Raw genomic sequence first — 22,931 nt, forward strand, 5'->3', positions numbered from 1 at the left:
TGCTAGAAGGGCAAGTTGTCTCTCCAGGCCTCCTGGGACACAGTTCTTTCTCCTCTCCCCATAACTCCACCCCAAAGCTAGTCCCAGCACTGAGCCACAGCCTCTCTGATCTTCTTCCTCCTTTGCTTCCAACTCTGTACTTGAAGGTCACAAAGAACCACCTATTGGGCCAAGGCTCTGTAGCAGGGTTGGAGCTGAAGTGAAAGGACCAGTCTAGTCCCCTGAGCAGGAAGGGGAGCCTGGAGGCTGGAACAATCGTGGGTGATGACTTTTATCCAATCAAACTGTAACCACATAAGCATTTTACAGCCTAATGACTTTGGCAAGGTTACTGTGTAACCCAGAGCCAGTTATGTAACCTCTCTGAGCTTCAGGTTCATGCATTTCACTGGCTGTGCTGACTCTAGCCTTGTGGGTGGCCCAGGAGAAGCATAATGTCTACTTGATCTGGTGGCTCTGGGGACATTCCGGAGCAACTGGAGATTGTAGCTGCCCACAGCTGAGGAGACACAATCCTTTTGAAGTTTCCAGATATGAAGACTTCTTGTTGGTTCAGAATCTAGTCCCACTGGGGCCAGAGTCCTTCTCGGTGGTGATCTGGGCTCTTGGGCCTCCTCCTGTCCCACGTTCCATGCTCCTTCCTTATACTACTCCAGGCTCTGTGTGTGTGTGTGTGTGAGAGAGAGGGGGGGGGTGGAGAACACAGTGGGGTCTCTTCCTGCTGTCCTCAGGGCTGGGGAAAGCTTCTGTTTCAGTTTAGTCTGATTTGATACATCTTGACTAAAGCTCTGTGGTGACTCAGCCCTGCGGGAAGCCTCTGGCTTCTAGAGGTATTTGGAGGTAGTTTAGAGAATGTTGGACTGGGTCTCGAATAGTACCTGACAATTGGCTCATTGACTAGCACTCTACCATCTGAGCCATGCCTCCAACCTTAGAAGGTTGCTTTATGGAAGGACCTTGCTGCCTGGGCCAGTACCCCAAATGGAGCCACCGCCCTTCCTGAGCCTGGTATCTCTATACTTGCCTGTTTCCCTCTTGCTGCTTTGCCTCCACCAGTTCCCTGGATCTTCTCAGATAGCTTGGCCATGCTCCTCCTTGGACAGTTCCCCCAGCAATTCTTTGTTTCTTTCCACTGCACTGGGACTAGCATTTTGGATCAAAGGTGAAAATGGGAGATGGGAAGGAAGTCAGGAGAGAGGAGAGGAGGAAGGAGGGAGACAGGGAAGGCAACATCTTTCCTAGGGCTGCATTGTGAGACTCCAAGATTCCATTCATAAGAGCAAGCACAGGGTCTGGCACATAATAAGGGTACACAGGGTGGCTAGTGATTGGATCATTGGTTTGCTCATTCATGAGAGTAGGCAGGAAGACCCTGCCCTCAACACCCACTTTCCTCTGCTGGGTGAGAGCTGCTGGCCTGGCGCTTCTCTAGCACAAGAGGTAAAGAGCTGGCACAGGCCAGTGATGTGGTGCTCACCAGGGCGTGGGCCAACTTGACCCTGCCAGGAATGAGCAGATTCACTTTCAGTCTGTGAACAGGCAGGGCTTGGGGCACCAGCCCTCTCAGGAGTGAGAACGAGAAGCATTTTAAGCAGCAAAACTGCTGCTTAGAAGCACAAACAAATAACATGTACACTAATCACTAGTGCTAACAAGGTTTACCGTTTTCAGCCTGCTTCAGTCATCATTTGAATTTCCCCAGCCTGTGAGATAAGACAAGCCTTCTTCCTGTCCTGAATTTATGGAGGCAGGTTAGGAAACTTGTCAAGTTTACACAGCTACATTCAGAACTCAGACTCAGGGCTGTGTGTCACCTCACCTCTTCCTGAACCAAGTTGCCTTTGTTCATTCCTTTCCACTCATCCAGGTGGCCCCTGGCCAGCGTGGAAGCTGGCCACCATCCAGCCCTGCTACTCTATTCTCTCACCAAATCTGGGAAAGGATATACCCCAGGGTGGCAGCATTTGGACTCTTCTCAGGTCTCAGAAGGTTCCCCTTGCTGGCCCTCAACAAGCCCCTAGGCCTCAATTCATTCTTCTGGTGGCTTGGAGGGCAGGGGCAAGAGCAAGGGCCTTGTAGTAAACAAACCCAAGCACTGATAAACTGTGACTCCGCATGAGTCACTTTCTGTGTCCCAACTGCCTTTTCCTTAGCTGGGGGAGGGGGGGTGTCAGGGAGAGGCCTGATCATTCCTGTTTCTTAGACTTGCTATACATAGATCTTAACAGTTTACTTTCCTCTCTGTAGCCACCCAGAAAGAGGCTGCATAGGTGAGGGAGGCTGTGAGAGAAAGCTGAGGGTATAAGGGATTGGAAAGGGGGTGATTTCTAGAATGTTCCCCAGCCAAAGACTCCCAACACATACCTGCGGTGCTTAGCAGGAAATACTTTATACATTTAGCCTATGCACATAGCTATCAGCCCCTTTTACAAGTGGAGAAGATGAGGCCTAGAAAAGGAAGGGATACAGTGAGCTTTTTCTGCTCAGTCTCCAGTTTGCCGTGGGCATCTGTATTGAGATCTGACAGGACAGAGGCTGAGGGGAAGGACGCTTGGAAAGATCCCACAGCTCTCAGATGGGGGGAGGGAGGAAGGGCTAGGATTACCCAGAGGAATGCTGACCACAAAACCGACATTAATTCTGCCCTACCTGGGGAGAGGACAAGTGCCCTGCTTACTTCTGGACTCCCAATCCAGTGCTCTATCTTTGGCCTACATGCCCTTCTTTTAGCTCAGCCTCCAGTGGACACAAAAGGGCAATGGCTATGCTTTTGCCTTCTCAGGACCACCCCATTTCCAGTGGACTCCCACTTGGCGTGGGTGGGGTTTTGGAAAGAGAAGTCAGTGCTCCGAGAGCCGTCTGAGGAAGCAGAATGCAGCATCCCTCATGCCACCACTTGTCATTTGAAAGAGCTGGCTTGCGTTTGCACAGGACTGCTTCCCATGGGACCAGGGTCATGTGGTGAGGGTGTCAGCCTGGTGTTCCTCCTCACACGGCACCCTAGCCTGTATCTTTCCAGGATGAGGCCAGAGGCCCTGTGGCTAGCTGTTTTCCTATGGGGTAATGTGTCTCTGTGCTGGGGAAGGTAGGAGGGAGACAGGATGTGAAAGGGTTAATTTCTTTTCTTTTCTTTCTTTCTTTCTTTCTTTTTTTTTGGCTGTTGTTCCTTTTTGGCATCTGCAAGTGTGCTTAATAGGATCTCAGCTTTCCTGTGGCCTCACCAATGAAACAGAAACCAGAGCAGAAGGGGGTCTGGAGCTGGTTAACCAGCCATGCCTCCTGGTGAGCAGGAGAGCGCCTGGAAACGGTTGGAAACTGCCATGCCGGGCTCCCCTGTCACCAGGGCCAGAGAAGGGACAGGGAACTGGGGCTCCCCAGAAAGTGTCTCCAGAAAGATGTGAAAGATGGTTGGTGTGGGGTCCACAGGTTGGTGCTGGGCTCCTGGCTTCCCAACTTTGTATTTTGGAGTTTCAGCCGATAGGCTTCATGCCTTTCAGGAATCAGTGCTAAGGAGAAGCTAAGCTGGCACACAGTGTGCCTATCCCAGTCCTTGTGTGCCTTGTTTTAACTCTGGGTTTTTCTTTGTTGGTTGGGTGTTTTGTTTTGTTTTGTTTTTTGGTCGGTTGTGGGACCTGAACTCTGGGCCTGGGCGCTGTCCCTCAGCTCTTCAGCTCAAGGCTAGTGCTCTACCACTTGAGCCACAGCACCACTTCTGGCTTTTTCTGCTTGTGTGGTGCTGAGGAATCCAGCCCAGGGCCTCATGCATGCAAGGCAAGCACTCTACCACTGAGCTACCTTCCCAGCCCTGTTGGTTGGTTTTGTTGAGTCAGGGCTTGCTACATAGTCCAGTCTAGTCTGGAAATCCCCATCCTCCTGTGTACTGGGATTACAGGCACTTGCTACCACACTTGGCTTTGAACTTGTGGCCTCCCTCCTCCTTTTCTTTTCTTTTCTTTTCTTTTTTCTTTCCTCTCTTTTCCTTTCCTTTCTTCTCTGGTTCTTTCTTCTTCCTTTTGTGTTGTTTTCTTCCTCTCCCCTACTCTACAAGCCTCTACCACTTCTATTGTTTCTTCTTGGAGCAGGCCTTGGATTGCCCTGTACCAGCCCTGCTCAGTTTTCAGACCCCAGCCTGAAGGTCACTTCCTGCAGAAGCTCTCCACAACTGAATTAGGGCTGGCCATGGGCTTCATGGCATCCTGAATTTCCTTTTTCAGCTACAGCCTGACCCCCTTCTCCATCTGTGGGGCCCAGGTCCAGTGTGGGGCCCTGGCAGAAGACCCCACAGAGGGGCCACATCATTCACACCTTGGAAGGGAAAGGGAACGGTGGGAACAGGTCACCAGGTCACCAGGTGTCCTCTGAGACGGGTGAGCAGGGGGATTTAGCCAATTCTGAGGTTGAGACTCTCCTGCCAGGACTGCTTTTCTCTCCATGGTGGTTTTCATTATTTTTCATTCCCAGACTATTTTGGAAGCTGGCTGCCATGGGAACTGAGTCTTTGGAAAGCCCCGGCCTCTTTTTTTCTTCCTGCCTCCCCTCACCACCCCGCCATCCCCCATCTCCATTCCCTCTTAATTGGTTTTTAGTTCCCTGGCTTTCAGGCCAGTCTGTTTATTTTGATTGCAACTTGACAGAACAAATCTTTAATGAACCAGCTTGTGGAGAGAGCCATTAGCAGCCGCCTGCCTCAAGGGAGAGGGGGAGGTGCCTAGCCTGGGCCACAACCTCCGCTGCCACCCCAGACCCTTGTGACAGCCAGTGTGTGCAGCTCAGCCTTCCTTCGGGAGCAATCTGGAGATGGCGATCAGAGCCGTTTGGGATCAGAGCCGTTTGGTCTGCAGGCCCAACTGAGATGACCTCACCAGGGCCCCCAGGCCTCCCATGCCTCTAGTGTGTGTATGGGGGGTGGGGCAGGGAAGTGTTCTGAGCCATCTTGCTGTAAAGATGAGGAATGAGCATGAAATCCAAGTTACCAGGCCAGCAAACCAAACCCTGATGCGGGTCTCGCCATCACACTTGTGTCTTTGTCCATAGGAGAAAACCCCTGGTAAAATTTCTGGATTGTCACTTGTCCTTGAGTCAAATGGGTAGAGATGGTCCAAACTGGACTCCACCAGGCCCTGGCTTTCTGGAGTAAATACCTCTTTGTTTTGTGCCTTGGTTTCCTTGTGTCTAAAATAGAGCCATCTGGGCCTTGTACTGTTTATGGGGCTTCTTCCCAGACGGGATGAACTCTCATGTGCCAGAAAACCTTGCAAACAAACAAACATACAAAGCTGTAGTGTGCATGACTGTGGTAGGCTTAGAATACAGAACAATCCATGCAGCTTCCCTGTCTTCAGCAGGCCCGTCTTCAGGATCCTGATAGACATGGTTAGGTCCACTTTCTGACTGCCTCTCCTTCCACCAGAACCATTCATTTCAGAAGCAGAGGCCTATGAGGCATTAGAGCAGGAAGCTGCCTTTGAGATCAAGCCCAGTGCCCTTCAAACTTCAGTAACTGGGGCTCTAAAGAACCACTGGGTGGGCTTTTCCCCCCTCCCCATTTTTGCCATTTCTCTGAGGGTCTCTGCTTTTCTCTGGTCTATAGCATGGGGCATATACTACTTCTCCCTTTCTTTTTGGGCTCAGGTTGGCTTTATAACATTTGTTCATCCCATATAGTTTTAGTGACTCTCTTTCTAAGTGATTGGCTTTAGGGAGAGGTACCTCTGGCCATTGGAGACCATGAATGTCTGCATCATCTCTATCTAGGTATCACAGCTGTGTTCCAAGCTAGGAGAAAGGGACAAGGAAAGAAGTTGGTGCTAGTTGAATCTATGTTTTATTTCTGTTTTTGTTTTTATTTAGGGGCTTGAACTCGTGGCCTAAGCACTATCCTTTAGCTTTTTTGCTCAAGGCTGGCACTCTACCACTTAAGCCACAGCTCCCCTTCTAACTTTTTGGTGGTTAATTGGAGATAAGAGTCTCTCCTAGAAGAGAAACACAGAAGTGGAATGCCTAAGGGCCTCTTCATATTTACATTTAAAAATACATACTGAAACAAACACCAAGATATGGAAACAAGAGACTTCTTTTTCTTCCTTTTTAAAAAGTAGTCTTTAGTTTTTGATGATCTTGTCTTTTTTACCTTATATATGGTGTATTAAAGAGTATATCTTCGGAAAGGTAGGGGGAGGGTACAGAACTCAGGGGGAAAAGGGTGACAAAGTGAGCAATGGAGCTCACAGGACATTGATGAAAGTGAACTATACAACTCTTGGGTGGAGACAGGAGGGAGGGTCTGGGAGAGAATGAGGGAACAGGAGACACTGTAGGAAAGGAAATGTGCTCATTACCTGACTCATGTAATTGTAATCCCTCTGTACATCACCCCTAAAATAACAATAAGATAAATTAATTAAGAAAAATAAAAAGAGTCTCACAGTCTTTCTTGCTCAGACTGGCTTTGAACTGTGAACCTCAGATCTTAGCCTCCTCAGTAGTTAGGATTACAGGCATGAGCCACCAGCACCCAGCGCAGTGCCTTCTTTTCTACTGGACTCAATCTACCACCCTTATCATCACCTTGTCCCCAAAGCTGACTCACCTGCCCCAGTCCTTTTCTGTGCTTCCTTAGGAATGACAACTTATTCTAGTCCAAGTGAATGTTTTTGCCCAAAATCAATGAACCTCACTCTGAAAACTCCCTGTGTTGAAGACATCCATGTGTTTGCAGCCCAAGTCTTACATTAGGATGTCAACTAAATGCTCCCTTCATTCCACACCACTCAGCTTAGAAAGCTGTAGCAGGGCTCAGGGACCACTAGAATCTCAATGATGAAGAGTTCAATGTCAATGAAGTATTGTAGTTGTTCTGTGGTCAGCTCTACCAACAAAGGGACCCCAACACACAGTGAGGTGCCTGGGATCTGTAAGCACTGAGAAAATACTCACTGAACATGAAAAAAGCAGATACCCCAAATAGTTCGCTGTGGGGACCATGTGCCTGATTCCTGTCCTCCCCACGACCTCTCCCCTGCAACCTGGAAGAACACCAGCCCCTCCCAGTCCTAGAGGAGGAGGAGAGGAGCCAACCCTCTCAAGTCCTTTAAGAGAGGTCCCCCTAGGTGTCCCTCACTCTGTAGCTGCCCAGAGGTTGGGATTTCAGATTTGGCATGACAATGTCACCAAGAATATTAGTGCCTTCTCCTGCTTCTACTCACCCCACTGAAGTGTTTGGAAAGGTCTCATACCATGATTTGGAACAAGGAGACTGGGATGAAGCCACCCCTGGATGCTCAGCCACAGTGGAAGCCACAAACAACAGGGGACATCATTTTGTTTGAAGACAAAGGAGAGATTAAGGAGTTTGCCCAATGTCCCACAGTGGGGAAGTGGAGAGTTGGATGTGGCTTGGCACTTAGGCTTTTTTTTTTTTTTGTCGGTCATGGGGCTTGAACTCTGGGCCTGGGCGCTGTCTCTCAGCTCTTCAGCTCAAGGCGAGCGCTCTACCACTTGAGCTACAGCGCCACTTCCGGTTTTCTGGTGGTTTATTGGAGATAGGAGTCTCACGGTCTCTCCTGCCCGGGCTGGCTTTGAACCGCGATCCTCAGATCTCAGCCTCCTGAGTAGCTAGGATTACAGGCGTGAGCCACCAGCGCCCGGCGGCACTTAGGCTTTGTGAGTTCCACTGCTACCTTCATTCATGCAAGACAAAGTGTGAGCCCCAGAGCACCTAATAGATTAAGCAATTCAGACACAGGTCCCTAGGATCCTTTCTAGGGACAGATGATTATAGCATGTCAGGCACAAGCCCTCTGGTAACTCCTTCCCCTTAAACATTCTACTTGATACATATGTTGCAATTTACCCATTTTATGTTGATGGGTATTTTGAAAAGTTTCTGGCTTTTTTGCAATGATAAATGGTGTTAGCATTTATCATTTGAGCATTTTGAACATGTACACATTGTTGTTGCATGGGTATATTGGGAGTAGAATAACTGGGTAATAGAGAAGGTGTGTACTTAGTCCTACTTTCCAAATAGTTATACTAATTTACATTCCCACTAATATCAGTGCTTTTACTTTGGCTATTCTGTTTAGTAGATGTGTGATGGTATCTCATTACAGTTTGGTCTTCATTTGTGTTCCCTGTTTTGGCCAATCAAACAAACAGAGCACTCTTTAATAGAATTACTAATGACTAACATGGCTTTCTCTTTTAATTCTGACTTGGCCCAAGGGATAGAGATGGGTAGAAGCCTCTGAGGAGGTGAGTGGCTCCTGGATGTGGGAATATTGGGGAGACACTGTATTGTCACCAAAGGAAGCAGCTGTGATACCATGCCAGGGAAGAGCTATCTTTCATTTTGGCATTTACTAACTGCCATGATTTGGGCAGGTACCCCAATTTCCATGTCTGTCAAATGGGAAGAATAATGCCAGTGGAACAGAGCTGTTGGGAGATTTAAATGATAGCAGATGATAACAGTGTCTAGCATAGAGGTAGACAGAGATCAGTTGCCTATGTTGCTGGGCCCAATGAGTGAAACTTGTTACTACTGTCTAGAACCATGGGGAAAGGAGACTTGGAACTAGGCTATCAGTTATATGGTGACCACAGCAGATATTCTGTGACTTGCACAAGATTTCTTTTTTGTTTAATATCTGACTTTAAGGAATTACCTGTCTCAAGACTCATCCTTCCTCTGAATATCCTGTTTTCAGAGCTTCTGAACCCAACATGTAAAAATGAAATCAAAAGCATTTCTCCTAATAAGGTGCTATGTAAGAGTTATGGGCTGAGGCTGGAGGTGTGGCTCAAGTGATAGAGCAGCTGCTGAGCAAACATGAGACCCTGAGTTCAAATCCCAGACGGACTGACAAACATTCCCTTTGACATCTACCATAGTAGCTCTCCCTAATTGAGAAAGGGCTTTCCACCGTTTAGATGTGTGTTTGTGTATGTGTGTTTAAACCCCACCTCTATTTTTTTCTGTTGTTTTATTTTTGAGATAGTCCTGCTATGTATCCATGGTGGCCTTGAACTCAAGTTCCTCTCAGGTACTGGGTTTCTGGTATGCACCACCAATTGGTGTTTTGGTTTTATTTTGTGCTTTCGTGTGTTGTTTGAGACAAGGTCTCACCATATAATCCAAACAGGCCTAGAATATTTGATCCTCCTGCTTCAATCTCTTAAGTACTTTAAGATGTGTGCCACCATGCTGGCTTCCCCTGTTTTGTCACGAACTCATTTTGTCCATGGGGGAAGGAATGATTACAGAATTGTCAATAGACGAGTACTAATGAGTCCATGGTGAAAGTTAAGGACTGACTAAATTAAGGTCTGGCTGGACTGGTAGCTTCAGAAGATGGCCTTTGTCTCAGTTAATCATCTAAAAATGTCTCAAACTTGGCTTGCCTTCCATCCTCTTTTGACCCTGAGTGTTGATTTGGAAGACAAAAACATCCCAACAGCATTTTGCTGTAGACAACAGTTGGAGATAGCCAAGAGACAGGAGGCACAGACGCCACATTGTTGATTTCACTTATCAGCCTCATGGGGGCATCTCAGCCCAAGTCCACCCCTCCACCAGGCTGGATGCCAACTCTGTACGGCTCTCTCTGTAACATAGGTTTTTGTGTATATCATAACATAACACAACTCCACTGAGAATAATCTGGAATTACAGGGGCCACTTTGGGGGACATTTAGCATGTCTACATTATCCATCTTGAAGATGCCTTAGACCAGGGATTAACAGCTTTTCTGTGAAGGGCCAGATACTCAATATTTGCAATGTTGTATGTCACCCAGTCTTTATCACTAACCCTGAACTCTGCTGTCAGGGTGTAAAGCAAGCAGTGACAGAACAGAAACAAACAGGCATGAATGACTGTGGGCCAGTGAGCTCTATTTACCAATGAAGATCCCAAGCCAGCACTGGCCTGTGGGCTGTAATTGGTGGAACCCTGCTCTGGTACCTCTTACCTGCCAACAACATCAGTCTTGGCAAAACAGTAAAGGTGGGGTGTGGATGGGAGTCAAGGCCAGCCAAAACCTCCAAATGTATTTTATACAATTATTCTGTGTGATGGAACACCAGTGAGCCCTCTTGTTTTTGTTTTTGTTTGCACGCTTATTTTCAGATTTTCTGAAGACTTTCTTTGTTGAGCACCATTAAAAAAATTAATTTTGTGTTTCCTACTAGGGAAGTTCCACTCTGTTACCATAGTGATAGGCTAAAATGGTCACTGATGAGCTCTGTGAGACCTTGATGCTTGCTTAGAATGTCTTCTATCGTAGATCCCCTCTGTAATCACAGTATTTGAGAGGCTGAGGTAGGGGAATGAAAAGGAGAGGTCTGGATGGAGAGGTCCAGGCCAACCTGGCTTACCTAGGAAGACTGATAAAAAAGTCCTCTGTCCATACTACCTTACAATCTCAGGCAATGTAAAAAGAACAAAGGGTATTCCCAAGTTCAAGTTAGAGAAACTTTCCAAAGTAGTTGAATTTCCACAGTTCAATGGCCTGTTTTTGGTCTTAGCAACAACAAAACTAACTGGTACTGGTTACTGGTGGCTCATGTATGTAATCCTAGTGAGGTAGGAAGATGAGATCTGAGGATTGTAGTTTGAAGCCAACCAGGGCAGAAAAATCCATGAGACTTTTCTCTCCAATGAACCAGAAAAAAGCTGGAAGTCAAGCTGTGCCTCAAGTAACAGAGCTCCAGCCTTGAGCAAAAAAGCTGAGTGGGAGTCCTTGAGTTCAAGCCCCAGTCCTGCCATACACACATATCATACATATCACACACACACACAGAGACCCCAACTCCTTTGGAGCTTCATGAGTTCTCTGTTTAAGAGTGGGCAAAGGGTCTACATAAGGATCTAGGGCTATTGTCTCCAATCTTAGATTGTGCTCCATTAGAAGCAGATACAGAGAAAACCTGCAAGATTCAATACCTAGTTTTGTTATCTATCTATCTATCTATCTATCTATCTATCTATCTATCTACATTTTATTTTTTGTTTTTTTTTTTTTAAATTGGTTGTGGGGCTTGAACTCTGGGCCAGGGCACTGTCCCTGAGCTCTTCAGCTCAAGGTGAGCACTCTACCACTTAAGCCACAGTGCTACTTCTGGTGTTCTGGTGGTTAATTAAAGATAAGAGTCTCATGGACTTTCCTGCCAGGGCTGACTTTGATCCACAATCCTCAGATCTCAGCCTCCTGAGTAGCTAGGATTACAGGATTATGCCTGGCCTGTTATCAATAATTTTAACCATTCCTGAACAACTACAAATCTCAATTCTTTTCTTTTTAAATAAAAGATTCTGTTTGAACATGAAAGCTTCTCTTATTCCAAAACATTGAGGTAGGTGACAGTCTCAAAGGGCTTAGGATGTATGCGTGGTGCGTGCGTGCGTGCGTGCGTGCGTGCGTGTGTGTGTGTGTGTGTGTGTGTGTGTGTGTTTTGCGTGTGTTGTGTGTGTGTGTGAGTCCTAGGGCTTGAACTTAGAGCCTGGGCACTGTCTCCCTGGGTTTTTTGTACTCAAGGCTTGCGCTCTACCACTTGAGCCATAGCTCCACTTGGGCTTTTTTAATGCTTAATTGTAGATAAGAGTTTCACAGACTTTCCTGTCTGGACTGGCTGTGAACTAGGATCCTCAGACCTCAGACCTCTGAGTAGTTAGGAAGATAGGCGTGAGCCATTGGCACCTGGCTTAAGAATTACACCAGGGTTCTTATAACTTGGATTTTAAAAATTACATAAATTACTGGCGAACAGCATCCACTGTCTACACAGACTCATGTCCCTGTGACTATATTGCTTAGAAAGAACTGACACCCTAGCGCTTGAGACAGATGTCTTCTAGTGCAGAGAAAGACCCTGTTAGAGGTGTCCGACTTCTTTTCCTAGGCAAACAAGCAAGATGTCACTTGGAGATAGAGAACCCCATGCCCACCTCTTCTGTGTGGAATTAGGGTTAGTCCTCCCAGACTTGTTGACCCCAAAGTGACCCTTCTAAATCCAGATAATCCTCTGAAGATCGATCCACACACCCATCACCATCAGCTTGTGAGCCTGCAAATCTCCAGGGCTGGGAGGAAGAGAATCTGGAGCCCTCTGAGATTATCTCTCACCCCCAAGACACTCCCCACTGGTAGGAATAATCAGTGAGGTCTTGAAGAGGTACCCAGGCCTGGAAGTTTCCTTCTTATGTGGGGACTGTAAGAGAGAAAGGAAGTTCACTTAGAATCAGTCTAGACCCATATTTGCTTTGTTTGGGATTTATTCTGCTATGCAAAGACACTGCAAAAGGGAACGCTTAAAAATGGCGCAAGGGTAATACAAAGGTAATGGAAACACAGGACGGAGGATCAACCCCAGAAAATCCAAAGCTGGTTCCCAGACAGCCTTGACCGGAGGGGAGATCAACAGAGACAAACTTAATCCCTGTCCTCACAGAGACCTGCCTACCAGGCTTTATTGAAAGCTGCTGTGCTTTTTTCTCTGTTCCTGGAGAATATTGACAAAATAGCCCTGAGTCCTATGAGGTAGGGGATCAGAGAGACCCCAGCTGGATTGGTGCCTTTGTAAGTCTGATGAACTCTGTCTGGAGGGGGCGGAGTGGGGCTGGCAATGAGAAGCAGGCCTGGTGGAAGGAGGAAGGCCACTGTGTCCCCACTGTGTCCAATTCAACACCTTCTCGGTGGTGATGAACACTGAGGAATGGAAGGGGGTCAAACTCCCCCTAACCCAGGTCACATGGGCCTTCAGCATTTCAATGTACAGCTCCTGGCTTCCAGTCTAATCCTTTCTCCAGAGCACAGCCTAACTTGTTAGGGTGGGGTGTTGAGGATTTGTTGTTCATTTCATTTATTCGTCTACATGTGAAATAGTAGCTTTGTGCCTGGTCCTGTGGAAAGTTTAAAAGAAACTTAGGAGAAACTTGCTATAAGATCTTTGTGCTCCAGAACCTGAAATTCTTTTTTCTGTGTCAGTTGTGGAACTTGAACTTGGGGTCTGGGTGCTATCCTTGAGTGCTTTTGCTCAAGCCTAGTGCTCTACCACTTTGAGCCACAGAGTCACTCCAGTTTTCTGGTGGTTAATTGGAGATAAGAGTCTCACAGATGTTTCTGCCCAGGCTGGCTTCAAATTGTGATCCTCAGATCTTAGCCTCCTGAATAGCTAGGATTACAGGTGTAAGCCACCAGCGTCTGACCAGAATTTCAGGTCAGAACCTGAAATTCTAAGTACTAAATGTATACACCTATGTATGTGTACATGCATATGTGTCCATAGACCAAGAACAATCAGGTTGTAATAATCCCCTCTGTAATGGATGAAGGACAGAAAACATCGCAGGCAAACAATGCCTGAAGAATGAGTGTGTGCTGGGTCTGTGTGGGGGGTGTGTGTGGGGGGGGGTCACTCTGTGATTCTCAAAGTACTTCTTACCCTGAGCCTCAGTGACAGTCTATTTAGGGGCTCATCTGCCCAGCTTCCCAGGCTTGCACAGCGCTTTGGGTATTAAATTCTATTGATCTGAATGGAAGTGAGACTTTGTGGCTCAGTACTGGGTTTCCCTGTAAGTATGGGATTGAGGCAATGGAGGTCCTCTCTGTCTGGTCTTTGGGATTCAGTTCTTCCTTCTTCCAGAAGAAGGCCGTCTTGAGCAGCTTCTAGAAGACTCCAAATCAAAGAATACCTCTGCTGTCCAGGCTGCCTCAGGAGGGTGGGGTGTCTAATGATGAGTTTCTGCAGGGCAGAGTAGTAAGGTGACAGGAAGCTACCTCTAGTTCCCTGCAGAAGCCTGACTGTTGTCCTAAGTTCCCACAAGAGAAGGAGGAGCATGGCTCTGCCTTCCAGAACAGCCCCGGCACAGAGCCAGAGAAGGAGGGACACAGTCTCTCCTGATTGGAGACAGAGAGAGAGAGAGAGACAGAGACAGACAGAAAGAGACAGAGAGAGACAAAGAGAGACAGAGACAGAGAGACAGAGACAGAGAGAATGGATCAGAAAGTGAAAGACCAAATCAAAAGATCTTGAAATGAGCTTTGGCTAGGACAGAAAGCTGCATTCATGGTGAGTGGCAGCAAGACTTTCCCGCCAAAACAAGCTTCATCATGCAGACTGGCCAGGGAGGTGCCCCATGCTATTGGCATCTTTACATTTCAGAGCTCATCCTGGGGATTTTGAGTCTCAGTACACTCTTTTGATTGTCCTCATAGGGGAAAAAAATCTCTACTCTTTGTAACAGCATAGAAATATTAGAAATGATAGGTCAAAGGTCACCCCCAGCCAATGCAGGCCTCTGTATTACACTCTGCTCACTTCAACAGGGAGGCATTGTGGGGGACTCTGGGAATCAGATGAACCCCAACTCTGCCCTCATGGGACTGACATCTGAGTGGGAATGACAGACATTCATGTAAGGGTAGGAATGGCATGTGTGGGGAAGGGATGGTGCCCTTGGAATGTAAAAGAGGGGGTGGGCTAGACATTTGAACGAAGCAAGAGTTGGGCAAGGGTTGGAGAAGAAGAAAAAAAAAGAGTTGGAGGAGAAGAAAATTCTGGGCTGAAAGAAAAACATGAAGGAAAACAATGCTAGTCATCATTTATTGAACCCAAGCTCTGTATCAGGTACTATTCCAAGTATATTATGTAGGTGATTAAACTTAATCGGCAAGAGAAACGGAGGCAGTAAATACTATTATCCTCAAATAATAGGTGGGAGAACAGAGGCACAGAGTAAGAAATACTCCCCATTGGTAAGGAGCAGAACGAGAGTTCAAGCCCCAGTATTCTGCTGCAAGGCCTCCTAACCATCTGTGCTAAAAAGGCATCTATGTATACCACAGAAAAGACCTCATGTGAGTGAGGGTCATTTGACTTCCACTGAGAGTACCAGGACAGGGAGACCTGTGGAAGTATAAAAGTTGGTATAGATTTTCAGAAAAATGCTGTGGCCCCTTTGATCCAATATTTTTGTACCTAGAATTATATCCAAAAGATATGATCAGAAATGTACATAGCTAGGCATTGTAATATACATCTGTAATCCAGTACTAGGGAGGCTGGAACAGGAAGATCTCAAATTTGAGGCTGGCTCGGGTTGAATATAGCAAGCGCCTGACTCAAAAGAAAAAGCAAAAACAAGAGAAAAGGAAAACTGTGGGTAACGATGTGCAGAGGGAGATGACCTGACTGCTTTTCAAATGGGGCTAATTAGATTGATGATAACATATGTCTATGATTAAATAGTATGCAGTCTTCAAGAGTAAACATCATGGCTGCTCCTTTTGCTTTATGTCTCAAGGGTGCCTTGGAAAAACATGAGAGGTCTGAGAGGAGAAAGAGGGGGTGGGCCCCTCTGCCAAAATAGCAGAAGGAATCACGGGAACCCCTGGGGAGTTCTGGGGGAAGCAGGGAGGCCAACCAGAGGTGGAGCCTTACAGAGGGGAAGGGAAATTCAGCTCCAAATAGTCCTGACCCGAGGGAGTGGGTGGTGTGTTCTGGCCGGTGGACAGCCGGGGCTCTGGCATAGGCTCTAGGCTCTGGTTTAAAGAGCTTTAAAAGCTTATTAAAAAGGTTTCTTAGACATCAAATGGCTCTTAAAAATCAATATTTTGATGATTTAAGTGCAAGGGAATCAGAAACATATGGATCAAATTGCCCTCAAATTATACATACTTTAAAAAAAAATGTGTTGGTCTTTAGCAGACCCCAAATATTTGAAAAACAGATAGAATCATTGTCCTCCTCTCCCAGACAAAGCCCTGCAAGGTCACTTTGAAGAGCCCACAGAGGAGGCTTTGTGGGGAGCGGAGGGGTGATTCCTCTAAATGCACCTCCTGCAAAGGCAAGGCTTGGGGGTGGGGGTGGAGGGAGCACAAACTCATGAGTGTGCACATGCACGTGTGTGTGCACAGAGACACTGTGGCCCTTGGTTCCCCATAGAACACTTGGGCTCCAAAAGCAGAGGTCCAAAACTACAGATCTCACCCCAAAGCCTCCTCCTACACACGTCCAAAGCAGGAAGACCGAAGTCCCCCGGGGGCCAGAGCAAAAGCTTGCACTCACGTCAGATCAGCTTAGCTCAGTCTAAACCCATTCCTGTTTACTGCACCCACTCCAGTCCCAGCACTTGGTCTTGTGCAGGGGAGGCAGCGGTGCCCATCAGGGCTGGTGGAGGATGCAGAGGTGGAGGCATTGTGGTGAGGATTTCCTGCTCTCCCTGGGAGGAGGCAGGTTGGGTTGCAAATAGGGAGAGTCCAGGCTTTTGAACATTGTCTCCAGAGCCTTCCAGAAAGAGGTGGAGAGCCATCCCTGGAGGCCTGGGCTGAAGACAGAGGAATAGGAAGGGGGCCAGCTGGTTCCTCTCTCCAACACCCTCCAGGGTGTTTAAGGGCTCCCTTCCCTCTTGGGCCAAGTCCTGGGTGAGCTGCATGTAAGGGGAAGGGGAGAGATTAACATCCTGGGAGGATTGTGACTCAGCAGGCCCCTGGGGGATATCCCTTGGCCCCCTACCTCCCTGGCTAGACCTACTTGTAGCCTTGATTCTGCCCTTTTCTGTAGACCCTCCTGAGCCTCCACTTCTGAATATGCTAGGTCCTGGGCCTATGATGCCTCAGGACAAAATGTTGTTTCTCTGTCTCAGACCCCTAGAACATTCTTTCTCCTAGGGGCCTTAAGGCAGAGTGCTGGCCTGTTAGGTAGCTTGGCATTGTTTGTGGACCTCCTATTACCCCTTCCCCCTGCTAGCAGTAATGTGTTCATTACTACAGTGATTTCTACCTTGATGGTAGACTTGTTGGCCGAGATCAAGGCTTGGGTCTCTCTCCTCACATTCTGTCTACACATGGCTGTCCAATCTGAAGAGGGAAGCAAAGGGAAAGAATGTCACCTGAGCTGAGACTGGCTGACACAGATAATCCACTACTAGCTGGCCACTGGCCATGTCCATAGGTCCTATGTAGGTCCTTCAGAGCTCTGTCCCACCATGCACCTCCTTCCAGAAATTCTGGGGTCAGGATTGAGACCAGACAGAAGTGGGGAAATGACCTGGGGTTTGGATAGGTATAGGAAGAACTCAATAACTTCTGGCCTGCCTCTTGAAGCCCTGACTTCTTTCTTGGGTTCAGCAGACTTTGGCCTCTCTGAGGGAGCTTAATGCGTCCCTTTTCTGGTTCGGATCCAGGCCCAGTGAATTCCTTGTGCCTCTCAGGCTCTCTCTTATCTCTATACCTTTGCACATGCTGTTCCCTGTGCCTGACACTCCCATTCTGGCCTGGCCTCCTTCTGAGTCTGTCTCTCACATCCACCACTCTTTCATTTTTTTGTCGGTCATGGGGCTTGAACTCTGGGTCTGAGCACTGTCCCTCAGCTCTTCAGATCAAGGCTAGCGCTCTACTACTTGAGCCACAGCACTACTTCAGGTCTTTTCATTTTGTATGGTGCTGGGGAATTGAACCCAGAGCCTCATGCATGCAAGGCAAGCACTCTACCACTGAGCCACCTTCCCAGCCCCATTTCCACCACTCTTTCCACTCTCTTTTAAAAGTGGACACACATGGCAGGTGCCATGACTGTGGACTAGAGAAGTAGATGACTGTGTCCTCTATGGATGTCCTGTACAGGGAAGTCCTCTGCAAACCTTGTCACCTAGTATCTGGCATGTCATAATTACCATACAGCCCAATGGGAAATCTGATATTCCTAGAGCTTAGGCTTCTTCAGCTACAGTCAGGGCTGGAAGGAGGAGGCTTTGTTCTGGGTTTAGTTCAGAAGAGTGGAAGAAAGAACAGTTGTATGTGGACATCTGGCTGTTGAGAGCCTGGATTCAAGACCTGGTTAAAGGTCTCAGCTCTCTGGCCGTGTTTTTTTTATTCATGCCACAAATACTTAACTGAATGTTTGTGGCACTATGCCAGGTGTGAGAATACACTGCAGACCAGAGTCAAGCCCTTCCCTCCAGGGCCTTACAGTCTGATGAGGCAGACAGACAAAAAGTAAAAATGTACAAGATCAGAGGGGCAGAACAGAGAGGCAGGAGAGCAGCCTGCTCAGGCGGTCACACAGAGGCAGTGTTCAAGCGGAGACCTAAAGGATGTGTTGTTTTTGGAATGAACTGAGCTAGGAAGAGAGTTCGAGGGAGGAGACAACTGTGTTCATGCAATGGCTTGAGCAAAGTCTTAATCTTTCTCTGAGCCTCAGTTTCCCCATTTATGATAGGTCCATTATGCTTCCCTATGCTTTGGTGGGGGGCAGGGTACGGGGGGGGGGGGGAGGGGTCAAAGGAACCCATGCTAACAAGAAGGATATGTCTATTCACACTCAGCGGCCATTCCTTTCTGTTCTGATGATTATAACAAGATGGCTGTTCCCTCCTCCTCTTCCACAGGGAGACACCACTGTTTCATCCTGGTTAAAAATAAATCACCCTAGGAGGGTTTCCCTTTAACCTTTTAGCCACACACACTTTAGTATGAATATAATAGTATGTCAGGAGATTTTTTTTTTTTTGCACAAAGACAAATGTGTTTGGACCTGAGACAGGGATGGGTAGAAGACCTCACCCAGGAGAAAGTAGGAAGACCAGCTCTCCCCTCACAGCCCAGCCCTGGGCCTGCCCGATGGGGTGGAGCAGGAGCTCCACAGGCTGTGGTGAGAGAATGAAGGAACAGCTCTCCAGCAGAAGGGTCTTTTCAGGCCCCGTGAGTTCTCAGGGCCCAGACTCTCTTCTCCATTCTTTCTTCACTTTTCCATTCCAGACCCTGCGTTGCTCGCAGGCTTTTTGAGATATCCATGTTCTCACTTTCCCAGTGGCCGTTTGGTGCAGCCAGTGGGACTGTGTGTGCGTGTGAGCAGGCACGCGGGGCTCTGAGGGGGCTGGAGACAAAAGCCCAGAGTGAGATTCAGGGCACAGCTGAACTGCCCTGAACTCTCCTTTTTGTTTTCAAGGAAATGCATAATCCAAGAACCACCCACGGCCCTGGCGCGGCCCAGCTAAGCAGGGCTGGAATGTGCTGCCTTTCCCGTTAGTAATTGTTTTTTCTAGTTAGCCTGTAACCCTTTCCCTGCCGGTCCCCTGCTGCTGGGGCCTGGCCCTCCCTGAGCCACTACAGAGACTCACACCTAGGCTGCTCTAGTACCCTGTCTCTGACCCACAGGTGTAGTTGGGGGGCTCAAGGCCTGGCCCTGTAGCTTCTTGCCTGTCTGAGAGGAGCTGGAAGCAGCCATTTGGAGTCAGGGAACCCCCAAAGGCAACATAGGCCTGCCAGGGCCTGTGGGCCTTGGTGGCAGGGTTTGTGTGTCTCAGACTGTGAATGGGTGCTAGTGGAGGAATGCAAATATGTGGAGGTGGCTATGACCTGGGCCACGGAGGGCCCATTGGTGGCCTCTGGGTGTGTGAGTGCACGCGTGAATGTGTGCATAGACCTTGTGAACATGGATACAAATCTGTGTGACTCAGTGGTGGTGCTTGCCAAAGCATGCATGCATGTGTGTGTATGTGTGCATGTATGTGCATGAACATGGCCTGGGAGGGAGATGGCTGCCCCTCAGCTGACTCAGAACTTCTGTGTCCACCCACCCCAGCAAAGCACCTGCTTGAGCCTTTGTTCTTTGAGGGGGAAGGGAAAGCACCTTTTTGCCTGTATTTGTCCTTGGTTGCCTGGAACCTACCACTAAGAGGGAAGAACTCAGACTTGACTTGTTAGCTGAGCTATGCTCTTCAACCCACGCAGCGGCTACAGTGTGTGGGTTTCTACTGTTTCTGATCCCTCCCAGCCCTGGGGTCTGGAGCCCCTGCTTGCATTTGCTGAGGTACCTATAGTTCCAGGTAGGTCTCTGCCAGAAGGAGAACCAGACGGCTGCTTGCTGCAGCCCCAACATCCTTTCTGTACCAGCGATAGCCATCTCCTCCTTGAGTAGGCCTGAGCTTCAGCCTTGAACTCTACTAGAGCTGGAGAGAGCTGCTGGAGATGAACTTAGTCCCTGTTTCTAGGGAGGTAGAGAGCTCTGCCCCTCTTCCAAAGGGGAGCCCCAGCGTCTATAGGGGCTAGAAAGTCAGGAGGTAGAAAGAGCCAGGTCCATACTCACAAAGCCCAAGTCTTGGTTTTGGTCAGAGGCCTTGGGGCCAAAGCTGGCCTGTGTCCTGAGCAGCTGGCAGTCCAGGCAGTGCCAGGGCCCAGTCCAGCGTGGCCACTGAACATTTGGTACAAATCAAAGGCCTTTTCCAGCCAGGACAGGAATGCTGCCGAGCGGGACTGGGGACGAGGCCTGGCAGGGCGAACACTGCTCTAATTGAGGCCCTTCTAGACTTTTAATTACGAGCAATATTTTCCCAAGCTTTCTAAATTGACCATGGAGATCTGCTAGTGTTAGTACCTGTGCCAGGGACAGGAGAAAAAAAAAAAGTTGTTAGAGCTTTTCAAGCAGATATATTTCAGCAAATGTTTGGAGCTAGGAGCAGTGACACAGGGTAGAAGCTGCAATTATTTTTTTCTCAGAGGTATGCCTACACACACACACACACACACACACACAGATGGATGTGCCAGCAGGCATGAGCAGACATACAGGTAGAACATGCACACAGACAGACACCTGTAGAGAAAGACGCATGTATAGACAGACAGTTGTGAATGTGGCTGCAAATGCCATAAACACCAGGCAGGAGGTACCGCCCAAGCACCTGGAGGCTTCACAAAGGAAAACAGAGCTGTGCCACCCCTACCCCCACCCTGTGTCCTACCCTTCCAGGCTGGCAGGGCTGGGCCTGCTTGTGAGCCCTTGTGCCCTACACCAGACCAGACCTGTTTAGAGGGCCTGGGACAGACAGCCTGCAGACGCCCAGCTGGATGTTTCTGCTCTCATTCAAGTCTCTCAGGAGATCACAACTGTCAGGGAAGCAAGGCCAGGCCTTTGTTTGTAGAAAGAGGAGTCAGAGCTCAGCATTCCAGCTGACCCCTTGGGGAGCCTTCCAAGAGAAACATCCAGAATGTCCTGGGGAGGGAGTCTTTCTGTTACACACAGCTCACCTGTTATAGCTCCTTCACTAGAAACATGTTTGCTGCTACAGTAGATAATCAATGCTGGGCTCTGAAGGTCCTGGCTCCTAGATTTAAGGGAACACCTTCTACTCTATTCTTTGTCTTTGCTTTGTAGGTCTGTATACACAGGTGAACATCTGAATCCCTTCCCAGGATTGTTATACAATAGAAAATGCCCACAGATAGCATCCTTAAGTGAGAAGGAGGCCATAGATAACCTTGCCTTTTCTACCATCTAGCCAAGGATACTCTTGTACCTGGGCCATGCTGAGACACAGGCCAGGCTAGCAGCCAGGAGCAAAGGAAGATGGTTCCCCAGGCCTGCCAGCTAGGGCTTGGGTAGGCTGAGCCTTGGTGGCCGTTATAAGCCGTTGCTATCACCCTTATCTGGGGCTCCTGGTTCTTACACCACGGTCCCCTCAACGGTCCCCGGGAGTCAGGGACCTTGCCGCTCCCACCCCAAACAGACTGTTATGGTTTCCGTTGTTTGGGGAGGGGGTTGGAGGCTGTCTGCTTAATTAATCATTTTAGGCCACCCTGGGAAACTCATTAAGCCACCTCCCAGGTTGGAAACAGGGGCACTGTTCTCTGTTAGAACTTTCTGATTTGTCCTATGAGGGTCCATATTTTCTTCTATTCGTATACATGTGTGCATAAGAGGGTGCCTCTGTGTGTGCACATGTATGTGTATGTGTGCACATGCATGCATGTGAGAAAGGAGAGAGAGAGAGCGAGCACAAGTGTGCCCTTGTATCTCTGATTCTGTGTGTGTTTGTGTTTCCTAGATTCTGCAAGGAACTTCCCCTGATTCTTCTTAATTACCAGCAGAGAAGAAATTCAAGATGCTCAGAGCAAAGGTCAAACTCCACCTGTTTTCCTAGCACTTCATTTTCTGGCAGTTCCCACAATAGTACAGATAAGTAAAAGATTAAGGCAATCTTTTCTAATTAAAGTAATTAAAAAACGGTGATGATTGCACCTTTCATCTGAAAGAGAAAATATTTACTCATCCAACTGCAGGCCCTTAAAAGCATTCAGGAGGTCTATTTTGACAAACGGATCCCTCCTCCCCTCCCCCAGCCCATTCTCCTCCTCCGGATGCACACACAAAGGGCTGGTTTATGGAGCAAGTGAGGACTGGACTCAGACACCCTAGAAGTGTGGGAGGGAGCCTGGGAGCCGGGGACACTTTTAAGCCCAGGTCCCGCCAGAGGCTGTGGAGTTTTCTGGGGCCCGTGGAACTTTGATTTGACCCATGGTGTTTTACTGTTGCTCCTTCTTCCCTATGAAGTAGAAGGGATGGAGAGCTCAAACAGGAAGACAGTGTTACGGAAATTGTCTGTCCATCTGTCCATGTTCTAGCCTTAAGCCCAGCTTTCATGTCTCAGGTTGCTGCTTTACACAAGTCTGTGTGCCTGACACATAAGTGCTTTGTCAGTAATATTAGAGGTGCTTGAAGGTATGTGACATGGTCCCTTGTGAAGGGACAAGTCCTACAATGGCCCTCTGGCAGAAAGCAAGGTACATGCAGACTGAGATTTACTTTGGGGTTTCTGAGGCAAATATGATCACCCAGTTTGCGGGTATGCGGGGTGGGATGGCACAGATGGAAACTTTCTCTCAGTAGGAAACTCCTCTGGTGAATGTGGCAGCAGAGAAAGAGGGGGACTGCTTCATGGCCTGGAGCTTTTGTAGAGGCCAAAGGCCTTAGGGTCTTAGGGCCCCATACCTGGTCCCGGCCACTAGGAGATGCTGTAGAGCTGGGCACCTGGAATTTAAGGCAAACTGGACGGGGGCTCTCAACTTCAGAGGCTATTCCCCAAGTCCTCAGGACAGAACATGAAAGGACATTCTGGGAACATTGAGAAGGATTGCCTCTGCCTGCC

The 22,931-nt window shown here is 48.3% G+C and overlaps 1 long non-coding RNA gene across 1 annotated transcript in view; it reads left to right on the forward strand.

The window, feature by feature from the left end:
* LOC138829025 (uncharacterized) overlaps window positions 1–21,952 on the forward strand; it is a 63,036-nt gene extending 41,084 nt beyond the window's left edge. Inside the window, exon 3 of the long non-coding RNA XR_011372471.1 lies at window positions 21,831–21,952. This is a non-coding gene — a long non-coding RNA (uncharacterized lncRNA). The remainder of the gene's footprint in view (window positions 1–21,830) is intronic.
* The last annotated feature ends 979 nt before the right edge of the window (window positions 21,953–22,931 follow it).

The sequence above is a fragment of the Dipodomys merriami genome, unplaced genomic scaffold (assembly GCF_024711535.1).
Source record: "Dipodomys merriami isolate MVZ:Mamm:240054 unplaced genomic scaffold, mDipMer1.0.p SCAF_17, whole genome shotgun sequence".
Classification (NCBI taxonomy): domain Eukaryota; kingdom Metazoa; phylum Chordata; class Mammalia; order Rodentia; family Heteromyidae; genus Dipodomys; species Dipodomys merriami.